At 39.6% G+C, this 21,909-nt stretch overlaps 1 pseudogene; it reads right to left on the bottom strand.

Annotated features, from left to right (window-relative positions):
* Positions 1-16,008: 16,008 nt before the first annotated feature.
* On the bottom strand, positions 16,009-16,905 carry LOC114637935 (annotated as a pseudogene).
* Between the last annotated feature and the right edge of the window lie 5,004 nt (positions 16,906-21,909).

Raw genomic sequence — 21,909 nt, 5'->3', positions numbered from 1 at the left:
AAATGCTGCAAGCAACCAAAATTATGGTTTACAGAGGTGAAAAATGTTTTATAAGATATAGCTGTGTGCCTGGCTCTGTATCTTCATTTTATTGGATAGCTTCTTCTATTGATGATTCTAAATCTGGGTGCTTGTAATTCTAATGAATTCAAAGGGAGAGATCAGAATATATCACTGAACATGTAATCGTATAATAATTTACCTGTATAGAAGTGTGATTATTATTTCTAATACATTGAGTTATTTTCCAGGAACATAAATCTAATCTATTCAACATGGTGGTATCATCTGAAAAATTGGAATGTACCAATTTGTACCTATTTCTAAATATTACCTGCTTTGACTAAAAGATGTATTTGATTTGGAATCATATGCGTTGCATGTTTTGTGGATAGGTACATGTGATTAGAGGCTGACATCAGAGCCCCCTGGAGCTGGAGTTGTAGGCAAAGGCGAGCTGTCTGACATGGTTGAGTGAGGGATATGAACTCAACTCTTTTGTAAATACAGTATGTGCTCTGAAGAACTGAGTCATCTCCTCAGCCCTTCCTGAACACGTTTTTAGAGACATTGAATTTAGATGAGTTGAACCAAAATCTTTTTATTATTATTTTTGGTTTGATCTCTTTGATAACCCTTTCCCTTAGAGTAGAGAGGCCATCACTAATGTCAAGATCTGTGTCACACACAGTTCAGATGAGCAATGTCTGTCCCTTGTCTTTCTGTCTTTTCCAGGTCATGATCAGACTCTCCCCTTGGTTAAGACTGATGAATTCAAGAACAGTGTTGTCCTTAGCGCATCATGGCACATGGTAATAACTCACTCACTATTTCACCTCTTTTAACTCTCATGCAAATTAAAAGCCATTCCAGAGACATTTGCCAAAGAGTTGCCAGTGATTAATTTCTCAATTAGTTAACAGGAAATATGGCTCTCTACTGAATTTGTGTCCACATCGTTTTCCAGATGTTTTGGTGTCCCTTAAATCAATCTAATTATTTAACTTAAAAAGTGTTACAGATCATTGCTATCTTCTTTTTTTTTTTTCCTCCTAAAGGAAGGCAACCAAGGATAACATTTCCATGAAATAGTCTCACTTCACAGCTGTATCAGTTAAAGTGCTTTGAGTTATACATTAAGAAAACAGACTCGGGGCTGGAGAGATGGCTCAGAGGCTAAGAGCACTGAGTGCTCTTCCAGAGTGACTGAGTTCAATTCCCAGTAACCACATGGTGACACACAACCAACTGCAATGGGATCCAATGCCTTCTTCTGGTGTATCTGAAGACAGCTACAGTGTCATACACATAAAATAAAAATTTCTGAAAGAAAGAAAGAAAACAGACTCCAGGAATAAGAACAGGAACTTGGAGCTTGTAACATTAACATTTGAGTAAAATGAGAGACTTTATCCAGGGTTTAGATTCTGTCATGAGGTCTGGAACTCTCTCTTCTGGGCCTTATTTCCCCAATACAGATTAGGGTCTTTCACAGAGGTCTCCCCATGAGGAGAAGCAAGTTCTAAGCATTGGTTTACTTCCTGAGGTATCTTCTTGTTATCTCAAACAAAAATTCAGCAGTGAGTTTTCCTGATTCTTTTATTGGTCTGACTTAGGTTAAATCATCACTATTTCTTCTGGATTAGTCTGTGATGAATGGAACAGCTTTACTGACTGGCTTAAGACACTAGACTGCCATTTTTGGAAGGCAGCTATGCTCACCACTATACCACCAGCGCAGCACCACAGACTGCCATTTCTGAAGCTGGAAGAATGACGTAGCCCACAGAAATTGTATGGGAAGGTAGCAGGCTGTGTGTGGATGCAGATGGTAGGGAAACAGCCAGCAAAGCACGTATCGATGAGGTCTGGGAAGGTCTAAGCCAGTGTTCTCAACCTTCCTAATGCCTTGACCCTCTAATACAGTTCATCATTTGTGGTGGCCATACAATCATTGCTTTGCTCCTTCATCAATGTAATTTTGCTGTTGTTATGAATCATAATGTAAAAACCAATGTGTTTCCCAAAGGTCTTAGGCGACCCCTGTGAAAGGGTCATTTGACACTCCCCCCACCTGGCCTCCAAAGGGGTTTTGACCCAGGGGTTCGGAACTGGTAGTGTAAATGTTAGGCTCTAGCATGGCCTTTGCTAGACCCTAACCCTATAGCAATGTCAACAGGTCCACGAATGAGCACACATGTCCATGCTGCCAACCAATGAGTATAGTATGTGAAAATGGAGCATTACCTATGTAGCTTAATCTTCATTAAAGTGTGGTCAGGAGTACACTTCCTTATAGCCAACTGAGATGTCTGATAAAATGTAGATTCCTAGGCCCAATTTAAACGTTCTCCATGCAGATTCTAAGATTGGGGCTCAGGCATTTGTTATCTTGCCTATGCAAACGTCTTTAAAGCTTGCTTATTTAGCAGTCCTGGCTGGGTATTGGACATACTAGGCAACTGATGCACCACTGAGCATACACCCAGGGCCCTTGACTATTACTTGAGAAGCATTGTTGTTTGATTCATATTCCAAAACTTCTTTCTGTAGCTGTCTCTGAGTCTGTATTTGGAAATACCTTCACACAATTCTTCAGAAATTCCCAGTAAATCTTACTGCTTAGTAATCTGACCATTTATCTTAGGAGGATGATGAGGTCTTTCTTACATCATCATGTGAGCATGCCAGCAGGAAAGCCTACAGAAGCTGGGTGTGGTGGTACATACCTGTAATCCCAGGCCTCAGGAGGATTACAATCTTTGCTAGACTACACAGCAACTCTCTGTTAAAACACACACACACACACACACACACACACACACACACCATCTCTCTCTCCTTTGCACACACACACACTCTCATCCACTTTCACACAAACACACATATTCTCTCACAATCACAAATAGACATACTCTTTTGCTCTGTCTTTCACAAAATCACACACATTCTATCACAAGCACACACACAAACTTTACAAATGCTCTCTCTCTCACACACACAATCTTCAGAAAACTGATAGACACAATTGGAAAACTTTTATTTTATACTCTGCATGAGTATCAGTAAGTGTAAAAAGAGTGCTTGGGATAGGTAAAAAAAAATACAAACATGTTTATTACGACAAACGGCATCAAGTAAAGCATGCTATTACCCACTTCTCCATATTATTTAACTGTCATGACTTCTCAGTTGTCTTTGGACGATGATTGATATATTAAGAGTCTGCTCCGTTTACAAGACTTGGGTAATAAAAGTCAGTGCTGACAACAGGTATTGAGAAATCACACTGAAGCCAACTGGAGCTTATAACAGCAAATGGATCGACTATTGTGTTGTTCCGTGATAGCTTTCTTTTTGTTAGACAGCATAAATCCCATGACAACTTTTCTACTTGCATCTTAAAGGTGACCCAGAGAGGATCTCCTGTCTCCCACATGCCACCCCTGAAAGCCCCAGATGGGTTCTGCGATCTAATTGGCAGCATTTCTTGCTCTGAAAGAGCGAAGAGCAGAACGGGAAATTAAGATTATTACCGGAGCAAATCTGGTGTTTTCCCACCGAGTATCTGTAATGCTGTGGAATTTGTGAGATGTGATGATGGACCATCATTGTCTGCCAAGGAAGTTGAATTAACTTTTAATGTGATGCCTGAGGAAAAACTAATGTAAACAAAGTAGCATGGTAAAGTTCTATGTGCCATGGTGATTGGGAAAAAAAATCAGTGAGCCTCCATGGTACGTAATAATAGATTACTGAATATTTGCAAACACCATGGAGGGCTTTGTTTCATAGGGCACACTAAACTGCACTTTGCACAGTATACATGTTGTAATTTATTTAATCTTTAAAATAAGTCTAAAGGATGTTTTGCTAGTATATCTATCAGACAAAGGAGGAAATAGACGTTTTATGCGTTTGCCAAAGTTCATATACTTGGTAAGTTAACATTGGAATTTGATCACAGCTTGTCTAAACCCAGATAGGTACTCTTAATCATTAAACAATAGGCTGGTTGTACAGATTTTAATGTGTGATAACAAATCAAGAATTACATTACAGCCTCCTGTATCTTCTTACAGAGAGTTCTGTAGAACAAGTGAGTGACTCAAATTGAGAGCAGTAGTCTCCACTTAGCGTGGGTTCCTCTTATCCATGGTCAACAGCAGTGTAAAAAAAATTAACAGAATATTCTATACATAACTCATCATTTTTTAAATAGCCCATTGTCTTAGTTAGGGGTTATCACTGTGAAGAGACACCATGGCCAGGGCAACTTTTAGAAGAAAGCATTTAATTGGGGCTTGATCATGGTTTCAGAGGGTTAACCTCTGACTATCACTGTTAGGAGCATTTTAGCAGGCAGGCATGGATGGTGCTGAATCAGTAGTTGGAAATTTATGTCCTGATCCACAGGTAGGAGGTAGGGAGAGAATAGACTGGGTCTGGCATGGGCTTTTGTAACCTCAAAGCCCAACCTCTCCAATAAGACCACACCTCCTAATCCTTCCTAAACAGTCCATCAACTGGGAAACAAAAACTCAAGTATATAAGCCTATGGGAGCCATTCTTATTCAAACCAGTACCTTCTTGTATCCTGGCTTGTGGCAACCTCTTTTTATCTCACTCTGGATGTAAATTCTCCATCTGCTCAGTGTATTCGCACTGCATTTACTCATCGCCCGTTGGTCACTGTGATTGTCAACTTGATTTGGATCGGGAATCATCTAGTAGGGTCTGTGCTGTCTCTTTGAGAAAGGATTAGCTAAGGCTGACCTATTCTCTCCTAGAGTGGACAGCACCTTCTAACCACAGCCTACATAGATATAAAAAGGTCAGGGGAGGGGGAAACATGGGTCATGCTCACCTTTATTTTCTACTGGTAAGCCCGTCTCTGTCTATTCTGTTGCTACTGCTGCTGACCTTTGCTACCACCAGAACCCAGCTTCTTTGGCCCTCTGACTTGAATGGGAGATCAGTGGTTGCTCAAGAATCCTCCATGTCTTTAATTCCAGATTAGAATTGCTAAAATGGATTAAGTAGCTAAGAGGTTTCTCAGGCTCTGCAGCATACGCATGGCCGTAGTTGGACTACCCAGACTCTATCTGTGAGTCAGTCTGATAGCTGCTCCTTGCAGTGTTTATCATTCTATTGGTCCTGTTTCTCCAGAGAATCCTGACTAGTGCAGCTACTTAATATCTATCCTGGTGAATGAGTCAACTGTAACTCTCTTTTATTGCTAGTTATTTTTGTGAATTACCGTGTCTAATTCATAAATTAAACCATATCACAATACGTATGCACAGTACAGGGTAAAGCTATCTGCTGGCCCTGGTACTATTGCGGTTTCAGGGGACGTGTCTCCTGAGAATAAAGGGTTTATTATATTAAGTAATAAATGATAGCATAAATATTTATGAATATGATTTTATGAATAGGCACCACTCCAGATCAATATCAGTTTTGTTTTTAAAAAGGCTTCTATCAAGGCCTTAATGCACACTATCTGGACCATGGGGCTTTTTTTTTTTTTGGTGTGTGTGTGTGTAAGTGTGGTGACAAGGTTAATTTGCCATTAATTTCATAGACCTTTGAGTCAGTTTGATGGTAGTGTATACTGACTTGTTTAAATCATGCAAATGTTTTTTCGTCTTACTATCTCTGGCCAATACAGCCAGTTTGTATTGCAAGATGATGGATGAAGGTTAATCGTTCATCAGTGACATGATACTACACGTGTTCATCCTAGAGCTATAGATGTTCCTGGATCCCCTACCTCCCTTCCCCTACCCTTCTCCTAACCAAACTCAGGTGTTGTATGAATGCAATAATACAATGTATTCATGAGCAGTTAAAGACTCTGTGACTCTCGAGTCATTTTGAATAACAAAGAAAGTAAAAAGTTCAAAATAGTCCTCTTTATGGCAAGACATTATTTTACATGTTTGGTATATTTCCTTTTAGATTCCTCTTCTACAGAAACAGATTTTTTCATATTTATACTCTCATTTCATATATAAATTTTGGATCTAGTCTTTGTAATTCCCACCTTACTGCTATTTTTGTAATTCTTCTTACCTTAATTGATTAACATAGTTTATGAAATTATTCCCCCCCACACATTTTGAGCCTTTTGCATTTTCTTTCCTGTACTTATTTGTCACTAATAAGCAACCCTGTATGGGGTCTGAGCCATTCATTGAATCTTGTAGTCTTTCAGATAAAAATTCATCATGGGTAGAACATGTCTTTAATAACAGCCTCCTGGAAGCTGGAGTAAGACTGTTAATTTGAGAGCAACTGGGCTACATAGTGAGACCCCCATCTCCACAAAGGATAATAAATAAATAAATTAGCCAGTGAAATCAATGGTACCCAGTTATACACAGTCATTTATGCATCATTTATTGTTTTTACACTATAGTTGAGTAGATGTGACAGGAAGCTTAAAATATTTATTATCTGGCCCTTTCAAGAAAAGCTCTGCCAACTCGAAATTAGTGGCTTAGTTCCCTAATTGATTTCAGCTAATTTCATTAAGACACAGTCCCAAGGTTGGCACATTACTTGGCCCAGATGTAGGAGTATCACATGATCTCAAAGGATGTTTCTGACTTGTTTTCTAAAGCTATTGCATTAACTGACAATGTTCCCAACAACATATAAGTATTCTACTTTCATTCTGCTTCGTTATAACTGGGCTCTGTCATTTTAAGCCTGTCTTAATTCAATGATCATAAATAGCCCACATCGTGGGTCTTTTTGTTTTCTTGTCTTTAGTAAAAAAAAAAAAAAGCCATTTCTCTCAAATATATTAGTTGTTTATCTCTTGTATGCTATGCCTGTTGTCGTTCCTTCTTTGCTAATCTATTAGAGACTCAATGCCTGAGGCAGTAATTTGTGGGAGCTTCGGGATAATTTCTTGACTTACACTACAAGAACCAGTCATAAGATACACAAGTGCCTGGCTCACTGTGCACACATACACATAAATCATGAACGCATTATGTGATTCATTAAAGCAGATAGGAAACTCAGGCTTCTAATAATTATGAATGCCACCTTTTAAAGCGGGAATATCTGTGTTAGTGGTGTAAATAATACCAGTAGCTCTTTTACGACTCTCTAAATCTGTAAGCTGAACTCCTGCAAGGAAAATATGTCTTCTTCACGTAATGAAAATATTTGCTTATGTAGACTTAAATTTCTCATTTGTGTGTGACTCATGAAAGTAGACAGGGCATTCGGCTCCCCTCCTAAATAATTGAACCCCATTACAATAATCTTTTTTACCCTAAGATGAAAAATGCTGACAAGCTCAAGTCTCTTTTACTCTGGTTGCAAAAATTAAAAAGAGGGTTGAGATAAAATAACAGAGAAAATCTGTGACCAAACACAGGCTGGGACTTCAGGCTGCAAGTAATAACAGCGGAGGGAGACAGGACCCACAAGAGCTTTCTCTACTTGTTTATAATCCCAAGGATACATACATACCGTAGATACAAGTGTATCTATGGGTGACATTTAGAAGACACTAAGTCCCTGTAATTTCATGTTTGATATCAGCTACTCTTCCAGCTTTCCACCCATAGCTGAGTCCCGAGTCCTCTTGCTCCATGAATTCCAGGGCAAGTCTGACTAAAAGATTTTAGTGTATTTTACTCACAAAGCCGAATTCTTTGAAGCAACAGGGCACTTTTGAAGACAAGCTTTGCTTGCTTGCTTGCTTGCTTGTTTTAGTTTACTCTGCTTTTGAAACAACATCTTGCTCGGTTGCTTCAGGGAACTCCTATGTGGCCCAGGCTGTCTTCAAACCTATCAGCAATCTTCCTCCCGCAGTCCTCCAGGTGCTAGGGTCTCCCAGGTGCTGGGATGCTGAGTCTGAGGTACCACTCCTGGCTTCTAAATTTCTTCCATTCCCGATAATGTAAGATTTTGATTAATTACTACATGCAAATTGTAGTTGGAACTCAGGGTTTGGAGACTGACAGGAAAGAAGGAAAGAAGGAAGGAAGGAAGGAAGGAAGGAAGGAAGGCAGGCAGACTGTTTGGTCTGAGGCACGGAGAAGTAAAAGGAGCAAATAAAATAGGGATATAATGGAGCAAAGTACAGCTGATGGCTCGGTTTAGAATGCTGTGGAAGAAATAGTGCCATAGCAACTGAAGAAATAACTGGCAAAGACACAGCTTCTTGCCCCATGCCCACAGAGGAGCATGAAAGGTCTCCACTGCCCACACCCCAATCCTCTGGAGAGACATAACAGACTCAGAGAGGTTATGGAGGCCATATACTGTGGCGAGACTTTGGTTCCCAAACCCTATGTTTAGAAGAATGGAATTCAATAATGTAGCCAATAATTCTCAGTGTCATGTGACTAGATAGGTCTCTCTCTCTCTCTCTCTCTCTCTCTCTCTCTCTCTCTCTCTCTCTCTCTCTCTCTCTCTCTCTCGGTATCTGAAGCCTAGAAAGCAGACAGAAACATTGGACTATGGACTCATTCCACTCTGGCAGCTTCTAGCTGTTAGTGTAGAGCACAGGCATCCTGGATCTGCCACTCATTAGCTGCCTGACCTGGGTCAAGTTACTCACTTTCCCCATGTCTGAAGTAACGATAGGGTTATTATGACAGTTTAAAGTAATTTTTATAAGACACTTGAAAAGGTGCCTGCACACATTAACCCACAACAGTCTTATTAATGTCAGTTGTCATGAGGGCGGAGCAGGGCACACACTCAAAATGAATCCTTACAAAATGAGACAGTTTTTGATGGAAAGAAATGAAAGCATCTACTAAAAGTAAGAGTATCCCACTGCCTAGCGGCAGAGAGGCCTTTTAGGAACATGAGCCAGTCTTGGTCGCCTTGTGCACATGAGCAGTGATCTTGTGAATGTTTGACCTCTATACAGAAACAAGGCCACGAAACCTCTCCCCTACCCTCAAAGCTCTTCTACACTGTCTCTTCTTGACTTCCCATCTAAGATTTTACAGAGTTCTGCTGGGATTCTGTGTTTTCTCCTTCCCCCCTCATTCTTAGCACCCTCCAGCTCCCAGCTTCTCAACACTGAATTGATACCTGCCCCCATAATTGCTCATGTGTAATTAACAAGCCAACAGGACAGTTCTCTAAACAGTTTTTGCCTCTCCGCTTTGCCCATTCTTTTGCTCTTAGGCTCTGTGACATCACTTCTTGTTTTTCTGTCTGAATCGTGGAAGTACTGTTACCTTCATGGTCCATGCTTGCCTCATTTGTTTCTTCTTTGTTCCAGTTTATGAAGTCACCTGCTACCCATGAAGGCAGAATATATCTGAGTCTCGAATTCATAATATTTGGAATATATCTGTATATACAATTATATGTTTTGTTATTTGGCATGTCTTTTCTAATTGGGGTGCTCTTCCCAGTCAATGTATCCCCAAGAGGAGATCACCTTCTTCATTTTTCACTCCCATGCCTAAAATGCTCCAACTGTTCTGCAAAGGACTCAATTCAGAGCTTAGGAAGTTACCCAGAATATCTATACCTCCACCCTAGAGACCTTACCAGCCATCAAAAGCAGTGCGTCTTCCCTTTTAATATCATTCCTATCCATCTTCTTCAGTTCCATCCTGCATCTCTCTTGTAAGCCCTCAGGATCACTGCAAAAATTTCTCACACTGGTCCTGAGGGCAGTCTATTCTCCATTCTTCATCAGAGAGATCTCTCCACAATGTAAGTCTGGGATTTATGACTTGATATTTAGCTGGATTTGATGGATCACTGCTCCTTACAGGGAAGGGCTTTATGTTGGAGGAGGAGTTTATCCTACAAAGCACTTGGGGCCAATATCTGCCAGTTGAATTCTCACCCCATTCCTCAAGAGTCTATTGGTGCAGCTCTATCTTGCCATCACTCTTACCTGACAAGACTTTTTCTGGGCAGATGCAACACATATCTATTTATCTCAAATAGGGCCTGCAACAGACCAAAGTATGGATGCCCAAAGTCTAACTTGGTGAACCAATGAGTTTTATTGGGGTTACTTACAGGAATATGGGTGATGAGTTACTTACAGGAGGAGAAATGACTCAAAGACAGCTGCATCACCAAAGCCCTCCCCAGCATGGGTGGGAAAAAACAAAAGCTGGGGACCCGGAGCATACTGCCCAGCCCACAGGCAGTGCAGAAGGTTGGAAAACATCTTTTCCAGGTAGCTGAGTTGGTCTGAGCTTCTTAAGCTCAGTGGGTTGGAGCTTGGCTTGACTTAGACTCTCAGCAGTCTTTATTGTTTACTGTTAGTATTTACTCTTATTAGTTTACTCTTAGTGAATCTGCTCAGTTTCAGGGACTTCCTGAAGCTGTTTGTAGTGGTTGACCTGGTGGCTTAAGTAGCTTCCTGGCAGGATGCAATGTTTCAATCTCAGAGGAAACTGGTACACTGGTAGCTTCTCACATCTTTTTATGTTTATGTGTCTTCTTTTTTTGTAAACGTGATGTGATTCTGTTTTGTTGGAATGTCTTTCCCATGCTAATCCCAATGTGTTTTTCACAATAGTTAGTGTCAGCTTAGGAAGGTATTTTGAACTCCCCTCTGTGTAGACCCTGCCCAGCCCCGATCAAACACAGTATTTAATTACTCAGGGTTAGTATGAAATATGAAACTCAAGCTATACTTTTTGATCTGTTTCTCTGTCAGTGGTCTATAATTCCCTTGAGGGCAGAAGTTCCTCACTGCTTCTTCAGTGTCTGGAAAATGACAGCCAACTAGTGTTTGTTGAATAAATGAAGGAATAAACAAGACTTAATGAACATGCATACATCTGTGATGATCTCAGCTTTGTAACATAGAAGCCTAGTGAGTTTCCCTTCTTCAGTGCTATGGTTGATCAGTAGTTGCTTGGAAACAGTATGACTAGATTCAGATGCTTTTAGCTTGCATGCATCCTTTTCATCTGTAAGTTTTTATCTCTCCTATTAGGTCTCTTTCTTATGAGTGAAAACTTCCTGCAGTATTCCAGCATATTCAGTCTTTATAGTTAAATATTCTTGGTGATGGGTTATGTTTCTTCCAATAATAAGTGGATATACAATCACTTTGGGTGAGTTATAGAAAATAAGAATTTTCATGGACACAGTGTTATTCATCATGGAATCAATCATGATCACACAAGTGAATCTATTAAATTTTGATACATAATTTAAAGTCTAGACGTGCTGAGGATTGTGCCTGTGTGTCTGTTGTTTGAGAGAGACACTTGGCTGCTCTAGAGCATGATGGGCCCTTTTCGTCTCTCTTCAGGTGCCAGGCGTATGGAATTACCTCACCAATGCAAGCTGACACTGCTCCCTGTTGACTTGTGCACTGATTGGCTATGAAACAGATGCTGTTATCTCCTCTCCACTTGATGGTGCAACAGAAAAGTCGAAACTTGTGTCTCTGAGAACTTCTTAGTGGTTTTGGAAGCATTCTTAGTTACTATCAGGGTAATCATATGACAGGAGATTCGGTGCCATCAGAATCTGTTTCTTAGCTTGCCTTCTTGGTGAGCTTCTCTAGCCATCCTCTAAAGCTCTAGGAATGAAGGTAACTGCTTAGTCTCATGTCTTCCACCTCAGGTGTTGCAAGCCCTGCAACTCACCTCTTTCATGTGAAACAAACAGTGAACTTCTCCCCTACACAAAACTTTTTTGTGCCATAAATTGGAAGTTTAGCCCTCAAATTTAGCTAGGTTGTATTTCTTACTTCATGTTGAAAATATAGATAGATAGATCTATAGATAGATAGATAGATAGATAGATAGATAGATAGATAGATAGATAGATTGATTTAGGTTGAATCAACCTGATTCTCAAACAGCAAGTACTGCCTAATTTCTAGGACCATGTTGAAAAATTTTAGTTGTCAGGGCCTGAGGATGCTACCAGCATTCAGAAAGGACAATCCAGAATAGATGAGACTGTAATATTGTGAACTTTAGTCACGGGAGAAATGAAGTTGTTACTGATATGGAAGCCCTCCTTGGGGGCTCTCTCTCTCTGTGTATCAGAAGGCCCTTTGTAAGCTGCCATAGGAGAAAGGGTATTAGTCATACCCATCTGTAAACCCAGTGAAGTACAGTAATGAGTGGTCTGGAAAGATGTCTGAACGTTGCAATGGCATTAATATGTTAGGTGTAACCAACAGCTTGCTGTCTGATAGACTTAAGGCCCAGTCAGTTGAAGGAAACTTATATGTGGTACTATAAACCTATTCAAGAAGACATGGGTGGAAAGGTCACAGACCTTAAAGGAGAACCCCTTGCTAGCATTGCTAAATTAATATAGTGTTTAACATCCTTATAAATACTTATCCTGGGTTGGAGAGATGGATCAGTGGTTAAGAGCACTGACTGCTCTTCCAGAAGTTCTGAGTTCAATTCCCAGCAACCACATGGTGGCTCATAACCATCTGTAATGGGATCCAATGCCCTCTTCTGGTGTGTCTGAAGATAGTGACAGTGTACTCAAACATACATGAAGTAAATAAATAAATCTTTAAAAAAATACTTATCCTTAGCCACAGATAAGGGCAGCTCTTGCCTCTCATCTAATAATCTTTTCATCACAGATGAAGACGATTTCTGAGAATCACAACTGGTCAAAGTATATGGACTAAGTGCCTGTGGCATGTTCAGTCCCAAATAGGAGATCCATGACATAGTCAGTATACTCAAGACTCAGGGAACAGTGTGGATGAAAGGGCAGAAAAATGTAGAAGCCAGGGTACCAGAAGGTTTGCTTTATGGTAGCATCTTCTCAACATGACAGGAATTTTACACTCTGGAACAACTCTCAACAATCCGGTTTCCTGCATAAGACCACACCAGTCAATATTCTAACGTGGCCAGAGGAAAGGTTCACAAGGTCCCGTCCCTAATAACATTCAATCAATGGCTACAGAGGGAAGAGGAATCCATTTTCTCCAGGGACAAGGCCCCTTTTATTGGCCATCCAAGCCTAAGTTGTCAGCCCTAAGACCATGTATGTATAGGTAACACAAATTGGGCTCTGTAGGTTTTTTTTTTTGTGTGTGTATGTGTGTATGTGTATGTATATGCAATTATAAAAGAAGATATGAGTCTTGGAGGGTTTGATGCTGAGAGTGTTGTTGGAGGCACAGGAGGAACTGGAGTGGGACAAATCATATAATACAAGTGCATTCAGTATGAAATTCTAAAATAATGACTTGCGAATAAGAAAAATCTGAAAATATTTTTATCTATCTTGTTTCAACATAATTATTAATACAGAAGTCAAAAACACTAAAGGACACATCTTAAGTGGATTTTCAGCCAAATGAACTTTATGCATATAATTACATATAAATAAGAAATACACACTCCTATAACCACCACATACATCAAAGTATAAAAATGTCAAACACCTCTTTAGACTTTTTTCTTGTAGTTAACTTCTCCCAAAGTCCTGTTTTGACCTCTGTCTTTATAGATTAGCTTGTCACCTTCATAGTAATAAAACCATAAACCTATTCACAGTGGGCTTTTTTTGGTAGTGTTTTACTGTCTGTGGTTCTAGTTAACTGTAGTCAACTATGTTTTAAAATATAAAACATAAAAGCACAATATCTTGACAGGGAGGGAGGAACTACGAGAGAGACACATCAAATTCACATAGCTTTTACTACAATCTATAGTTGTAATTGTTCTGTTTTTATTAGCAATTGTTGTAGATCTCATTCCCCCTAATTTATAATATTAAATTTATCACAGTTATATACCACAGGTGAAAGCAGAATGTTTCGTATTATTGCTGTTTCTGGCATCTATGGAATGTCCTGGAACTTATCCCTGAGGTTAAGGCAGGACTACGCAACAGCCTCTTTTGTTCAGCTTCTGTGAGGATCATTCTCGCTGTGGCATGAGGCTCAGTCTGTTTCCATTGTTCTACGGTATTGCATTGTATAACTCTTCTGTAACTTAGTTCTATGTTGTTTATGGATTTGGGATTGCTCATTGTTTCAGTTTTTTTTTTTTTGAATGAAGTTGCTAAGTACTTCTTTGTGTATTTCTTTTAGAGACCGTAAGCTTTGTCTCCTGTTGGGTGCATTGTCAGGCATGAAATTACTGTTTCACACGAGACGTATGTACATGTTAAGTTATGGTAGAGGCAGCCAAACAGCATTCCAAATTTGTTATAGGAATTTACATTCACGGATGCAATAAACAATGGTGTTCTCACTTTTGCCAACACTTGGCATTGTCTGCTTTGTTAGATTTCACCAGTCTGTTGATGGAGAACTCCATGCAACATTTATGCCTATTCTGCTGCCTTTAGGCTCTTGAACACCTTTATGAATTCTTATTGATTATTTGGATATTTGCTTATGTCAGGTTCTAGTCCATAGACTTTTCTAATTTTTCAACTAGGCTATTTTTTATTACTGATTCATAGATCACAAAAAATTAATTTGTTAATAAAAAGGATTTGAGGGCAGAAAATACAATTCTAGATAGAAATATTCTTCACTGTGACTACTGATTACCTGCAATCATTGAACTTGGTCTTTTGTGTATTTCTTGTTGAGAAGTTAGTTGTAGGTTTTATCATCATTGTTTTTATTATGCTGGTGGTCAGTATCTCCCCCCACCCCCCAGCAATCAGATGCAAGAGTTCCTGCTCTGTGGACAGGTCTGCTCATTCTGTCTTTAAGGTCATCTTTTATTTTTATTATTACTGATATTTCACAGGAGCTAAAGGTCAGTTTCTCTTTACTTTGGTAGGAAAGCACTATTTATTTTGAATCAACCATTTCTTTGCTAATTTTCTTAAGCAATATTATCTTCTACTTTGTCTTGTTCAGTTCATCTACCTAGGCTTGTTTAGCCTTTTTTTTATTCTATCCTTCCTTTGTTTAAACCCCTTTTCTGATCTTCTATCTCTATAAATAATTATCTGTATTCCTATTAATTTGTAAGATTTTTTCATCCCCCAGTAGACTGATCTCAGTATCTTTAGGACTGTTTGTTCTTCAGTCTCTCTTTGAACAAATCTGGTGTCCAAAGTTTTAAAATATACAAATAAAAATGCTTTTAACAGTTTATTGATTTTTATCTCTAAAACATAGCTCTGAATATTTCAGTCTTTCCTTTTCTCTGTTTCCTTTTCTCCCCTCTCCTCTTTGCTTCTCTTCCCTTTTTCTCCTGTTCCCTCCACTCCCTGCTTCCTTCTCCCTTTTTGTTTTGAGATAATATCTTACAATATTGATTCTCCTGTTAAGTAATTTTCCTTCATGCCTCCAGGGAAACTAGAACAGCAGCCACACATCTCTTTGTCCAGTTTATTATGATTCAAAATCTTTTTTAAAAAAATTTGCTTCCAATAATTCAAATGCCTAAAGAACATCAAGGTCTAAATTTGCAATCTCTGTTGATTTCAAGGTAATTTTTTAAAGTGTGTGTTTGTTGCTATTTAATTTAAACTCATGCAACTTCACCTAGAACCAAGAGGTCAGCAGTCTGTTTTGGAGCTTGCTGCTGTCTGGAGGAGCTTTCACGTGCTTCAGCTGAAAGTCACGGCACTAGGAGATCTGCCTTTTCTAAAAAAAAAACTAAATAAATAAATAAGTAAAATCCTGAGAAGGAGCAAGGCTGTTTTTATTCTCTTTTTGTTAAATATTATCTAGAGTCACTTTATCTTTCATGATTTTATCAGCTTGGAGTTCAGCTTTTGTAAGTTCAGGGCTCATCCTCCCACGCACACACAAAGACAACACTGGCTGTATCCTCAACATCTCTACCATCTGACTGCCCACCACTGGGTGGTCCAGTTCTTTTGTGGTTTCCCTAATTACATATATTATATAATGTATATATAATTATATAATATCATATATACATATCTACATATATACACAATTTTATAGTATCATATATATATATATATATATATGAACCCTACAAGATATTCTCTTTTTTTTGCATGATCAATCTGTTTATTGTCTTTATGAAAAAGTCTTCATAGAAAATTGATTTAGCTTTCAGCAGACCGTTCCTGAGCTCTGAGGAAGCTTGCCTTCTTTTGAGCAACCCGGTCTTTCTTCTGGGCAAGAGACATTTTAGGACAATTCCACCTCTTCCTCTTCACTTCTCTCTTGGGCTTCTTCTCATAGACTGGATTCTCTCGGATAGCAGCATGAGCTTTCTTATACATCTCCTCCATCATGTCTGGAGTTACGTTGTTCTTGATGTACTGCGAGAACTGTTTCTTATATGCATCTTCATCTTCCTCCATTAGGTAGCGCATGTAGTCTGCCACATTCTGACCCATGATGTGTTTCCGATATACCTCTGCATGAAACCCCTTGCTTTCAGAAACGATCCAGGGAATCGTTTGCTACTATGAGGGATAGACAAGCCTCCATTCACAGCTCCCTTCAGGGCCCCGAAAACTTTATTGCCAGTTGTAGTTCGGGCAAGACCTGCATCCAAATAGCAAGTGAAGGCACCAGGCTGACCGTCAATGCTTTCCACATTGTATTCATTTCCATTCACCTCCACCTTCATAGATCTTGTCCATGCCAAACCTATTCAGAAGCCTGCGAGCCAACAGCAGGCCAGTGCAATAGGCTGCAGCATAATTTGTCAGGCCAACTTTCACACCGTATTTTGGAAGTTCATGTGCATATGCTGCACAGACGATCATATCCCCTTCTATATGGGCATATGCAATCTGGCAGATGGTATCTCTGTTAGTTACACGAACTCTCATCCTATATTTGGGTGTGTTGTACTTATTCTTGTCTTGGATCACCAATCGTTTCCGTGCATAGTAGTCAGTTTTACCCTCTCATCGCCTTCTAAATCTCACTTGATATCTTTTAAAGTAGGCCTTATTCTTGACAACTTTCAGGAACCCCATTCTGTGGAACAGAGACCCGCAACCGCGGCTCCATGCAGACCTCCCTACAAGATATTCTTACTTTTTTTCCCCAGAGAGACTATGAAGAGGCCAGCTCTCCTCCCCATGATGCTTTAGAACAATTCTCTTTGGGACTGTCTGAGGTGGGTTGGTGCTGATGGTGGTTGTCTTGATGAGGAAGGAGATGAATGAAGTAAAACCGGATAAGACTTGGGGCTGTTAAATGTACTTTATTAAGCACGGGCATAAAGCTGATACAAAGGCTGAAGAAGCCTAGTAAATGGTCAATGAAACCCTGCTGTTTTTGTGTATCATCTCTACTCATCCTGGAGTTTTCAGTCCTTTAGCTGTTACAGAAAAGAAAGAAACACATTGCTCTTTTAGCGAGAGAGATTAACATTGGGTGCCATATTTATGTTCTTTTTTTTAGTAGTTCATATTGCCTCAGGTGTTCTGGGCAGGGAGAAAGGAAGCAAATCTCTCCGGATGTGTCATAATGATAAAATAACCTTTGAAACGACAGCTACAAATTAAGTATTCACATGCATTAGCAGACTATCTAAATTAAGTACGAGATAAACTAATCACGATTTTTAAAAAAAGTGCCCTGAGACCATAGAATGGTTAATGAACAACTGAGAATGTAGTCTGAAGAAAACAAGTTGAGTAGAGAAGGTGATTGACAGGACCCAGTGCCTTGGTTCAGCTGTTTATTGTATTTAAGATGTCTTTATCTTCTCAGAACTTCTAGAGGAGTACAGCAGCATCTAAGTTCTTATGGTGGTGATCTACTTAGACTGATGCTACAGGGAGAAATCAGGAACAGCAAAAGCGGTCTGCTTGAGCCGAGGGTGTGTGTGTGAGAGAGTCTTTTTGAATGAGTCTATCTATCTATCTATCTATCTATCTATCTATCTATCTATCTATCTTTCTATCATCTATCTATCCATCCATACCCCCTCTCTCTCTATATATATATATATACACACACATACATTCACATACTATACATACATATACATATATGCATATGTGTGTGTGTGTGTGTGAGAGAGAGAGAGAGAGAGAACATGAGAGACACATGCATGTATGCACATTTACTTGTGTGCACTGAGAGTAGTAATGGTTCTGACCTTGGTCTTTATAATTCCATTTTTGCTATCCTGTCCCCTGAATGACTTTTACAGAGACTTTTGTACTTATAAGATCATACAAACAGGAAAGGAAGAAGTCAAAATATCACTATTTGCAGATGATATGATAGTATACTTAAGTGACCCCCAAACTTCCACCAGAGAACTCCTAAACCTGATAAACAACTTCAGCAAAGTGGTTGGTTATAAAATCAACTCAAACAAATCAGTAGCCTTCCTCTACATGAAAGATAAACAGACTGAAAAAGAAATTAGGGAAATGACACCCTTCACAATAGTTGCAAATAATATAAAATACCTTGGTGTGAATCTAACCAAGCAAGTGAAAGACCTGTACGACAAGAACTTCAAGTCCCTGAAGAAAGAAATCGAAGAAGATCTCAGAAGATGGAAAGATCTCCCATGCTCATGGACTGGCAGGATTAATATAATACAAATGGCCATCTTGCCAAAAGCAACCTACAGATTCAATGAAATCCCCATTAAAATCCCAACTCAATTCTTCACAGAGTTAGAAAGGAAATTCTCAAATTCAAATGGAATAACAAAAAACCCAGGATAGAGAAAACTATTCTCAACAATAAAAGAACTTCTGGTGGAATCACCATCCCTGACCTCAAGCTGTACTACAGAGAAATAGTGGTAAAAAACTACTTGGTATTTGTACAGAGACAGGCAGGAAGATCAATGGAATAGAATTGAAGACCCAGAAATGAGCCCACACTCCTATGGTCACTTGATCTTTGACAAAGGAGCTAAAACTGTCCAGTGGAAAAAGGACAGCATTTTCAACAAATGGTGCTGGTTCAACTGGAGGACAACATGTAGAAGAATGAAAATTGATCCATTCTTATCTCCTTGTACAAAGCTCAAGTCTAAATGGATAAAGGACCTCCACATAAAACCAGATACACTGAAACTAATAGAAGAGAAGGTGGGGAAGAGCCTCGAATACTTGGGCACAGGGGAAAAGTTCCTGAACAGAACACCAATGGCATATGCTCTAAGATCAAGAATTGACAAATGGGACTTCATAAAATTGCAAAGTTTCTGTAAGGCAAAGGACACTGTCAATAGGACAAAACGACAACCAACAAATTGGGAAAAGATCTTTACCAATCCTTCATCTGATAGAGGGCTAATATCCAATATATACAAAGAACTCAAGAAATTAGACTCCAGACAACCAAATAACCCTATTAAAAATGGGGTATAGAGCTTAACAAAGAATTTTCAACAGAAGAAACTCGAATGGCAGAGAAGCACCTAAAGAAATGTTCAGTATCCTTAGTCGTCAGGGAAATGCAAATCAAAACAACCCTGAGATTCCATCTCACACCAGTCAGAATGGCTAAGATTAAAAACTCAGGTGATAGTAGATGCTGGCGAGGGTGTGGAGAAAGAGGAACACTCCTCCATTGTTGGTGGGACTGCAAGATGGTGCAACCACTTTGGAAATCGGTGTGGCGGTTCCTCAGAAAATTGGATATAGCATTACCTGAGGATCCAGCTATACCACTCCTAGGCATATACCCAGAAGATGCTCGAACATATAACAAGGACATATGCTCAACTATGTTCATAGCAGCCTTATTTATAATAGCCAGGAGCTGGAAAGAACCCAAATGTCCTTCAACTGAGGAATGGATTAAAAAAATGTGGTATATTTACACAATGGAGTATTACTCAGCTATTAAAAACAATGAATTTGAGAGTTTCCTAGGTAAATGGATGGAACTAGAAATTATCATCCTGAGTGAAGTAAGCCAATCACAAATCAACACACATGGTATTCACTCACTGATTATTGGATATTAGCCCAGAACCTTGAAATGCCCAAGATGTGACTCACAGGCCACATGAAGCTCATAAAGAAGGAAGACCAAGTGGGGGTGATTTGGTCCTTCTTAGAAGGAGCAACAAAATACTCAAGGGAGCAAATATGGAGACAAAGTGAGGGACAGAAACTGAAGGAGGGGCCATCTGAAGACCTTTCCACCTGAGTATCCATCCCATGTGCAGTCACCAAAGGTAGATGCTGATGTGGAAGTCAGGAAGTGCATGCTGATAAGAGCCTGATATAGATGTCTCCTCAGAGGCCTTCAAGAGTCTGACATATTCAGAGGCAGATGCTCACAACTAGCCATTGAACTGATAATGGGATTCTCAATGGAGGAGTTAGAGTGAAGACTGAAGGAGCTGAAAGGGTTTGCGGCACCATGAGGAGAGCAACAATACCAACCAACCAGAGCTCCCAGGGTCTAAACCACCAGCCTGGGAGCACTTATGGAGGGATCCAGGGCTTCAGCTGAATATGTAAGAGTGGAGGGCCCTGCTGAGCATAGGTGGAAGATGAGATCCTTGACCTCATGAAGGCTGGATGCCCCAGGGGGTGGGAATTTTGAGGGTGGGGAAATGGGAGTGGGGGGTAGGTAGGGGTTACATCCACAGAGAAGGAGGAGGGGTAAGGGGATAGGGGGTTCAAGGGTGGGTGGGGGATGGGGTAAGGGGATAACATATGAAATGTAAATAAAACATCCAATAAAAAAAAAGAAAATAAGTATTTAGGGAGTTTCTAGAATCCAGTTCCAACTACTATTTTGTGGAGTTGGCTACTTCAAAACTTGTGTAGAGTTACCATCCATAAATAGCTGAAATATTTCACCAGAAACTGGGCATTTTTTATTTCTCAAGTTCATTAGATTTTTTTGATATTCAAATATAAATCAAAGAACACATCAAAGAACCCCATTTTTCCACCCATAGGAAACAAATCTAAAATGGTAGAAAGGCTGGAAAAACAAAAATTGTTTGATGAGTATAAATTAAGCCTAGGATCATTGATACAGTTAGTTAGATAGCTATATGTCTTAGTTAGGGGATATGGGAAAAGAACATGTCCTGATTAGAAAAAAAAAAAAAGATCAGTGCACTACCCAGGAAGAGACAAAGGACTACTAATGAGCACACAGGGTAAACTATTTGTTATAGAGTCAGAATTAATACACCAAGAGAGCGAAACCACAAAAATCATGCTATAAAATCCTGTCAGGCAAGCTGGTTTGTCAGCTCACTGTGAAGGGTACTGTGGTGAACATCTGCTTTCAACAAAAAAGGCAAATATCAAGGCTCCAGCAATTCCAGGCATGCTCCCAAGAACTGACTCTGCTCAAGCTAATTCATGTTAGATGCGCTTTTCCAGTTGCCTCTGGAATTCCAGGCAGCAACAGTGCACTGATTTGGTCAACAAATGGATAGCATGACGGATCAGATACAATCAGACTAATTTTTATCTTCCCCTCTCTGCTCAGGAAGGTAAACGACTCGAAAGGCCTGAAGGGATGCTCTTGGATGCATTTCAAGACTACATACGGGGGAAAGGGAATGTCTGCAAGACAGAACAGATCTTGTGGGTCTTAACTTCAGTGCTCTTTCCAATATCGTAAAGACTGGTGCTTTCTGGAATACTGACCAAGGTCGGAAATATTCAGAAATGGAGAGAAAATTGGTGGCTCCTCCAGGGAGTCATAGGGGATAGCCGGAGAGGGAGGTAGGAAAAGAAATTTTTTGTAAGGTGATCAGGAGTCTTTCGTGGTTTAGTAGGTTTTATAGCGCCTAGTAAGCAGATAGATATTATCCGTTATGTTGAATATGATCAATTGTCCCTTAAGGTCTTTTGACATCTTCTAGGGAATCTTGTATGGTGTGTTATGGAAAATTGAAAGACAAAAAATTGCATGTTGTAAAGTATCTGACAACTGTGGTTCTGAATACAAGTTAGGTTTGTGTGAATTAGCAACAATTATGCAGTATTTGGAGGTGGAGAGTCATGTAGAAGAAAGTACACACACACACACAC

This window comes from Grammomys surdaster, unplaced genomic scaffold (genome assembly GCF_004785775.1).
Source record: "Grammomys surdaster isolate TR1022 unplaced genomic scaffold, NIH_TR_1.0 125450, whole genome shotgun sequence".
NCBI classification, from domain to species: domain Eukaryota; kingdom Metazoa; phylum Chordata; class Mammalia; order Rodentia; family Muridae; genus Grammomys; species Grammomys surdaster.
The sequence above is the reverse complement of the archived record's forward strand: the minus strand, read 5'-3'. Positions and strand labels throughout refer to the sequence as shown.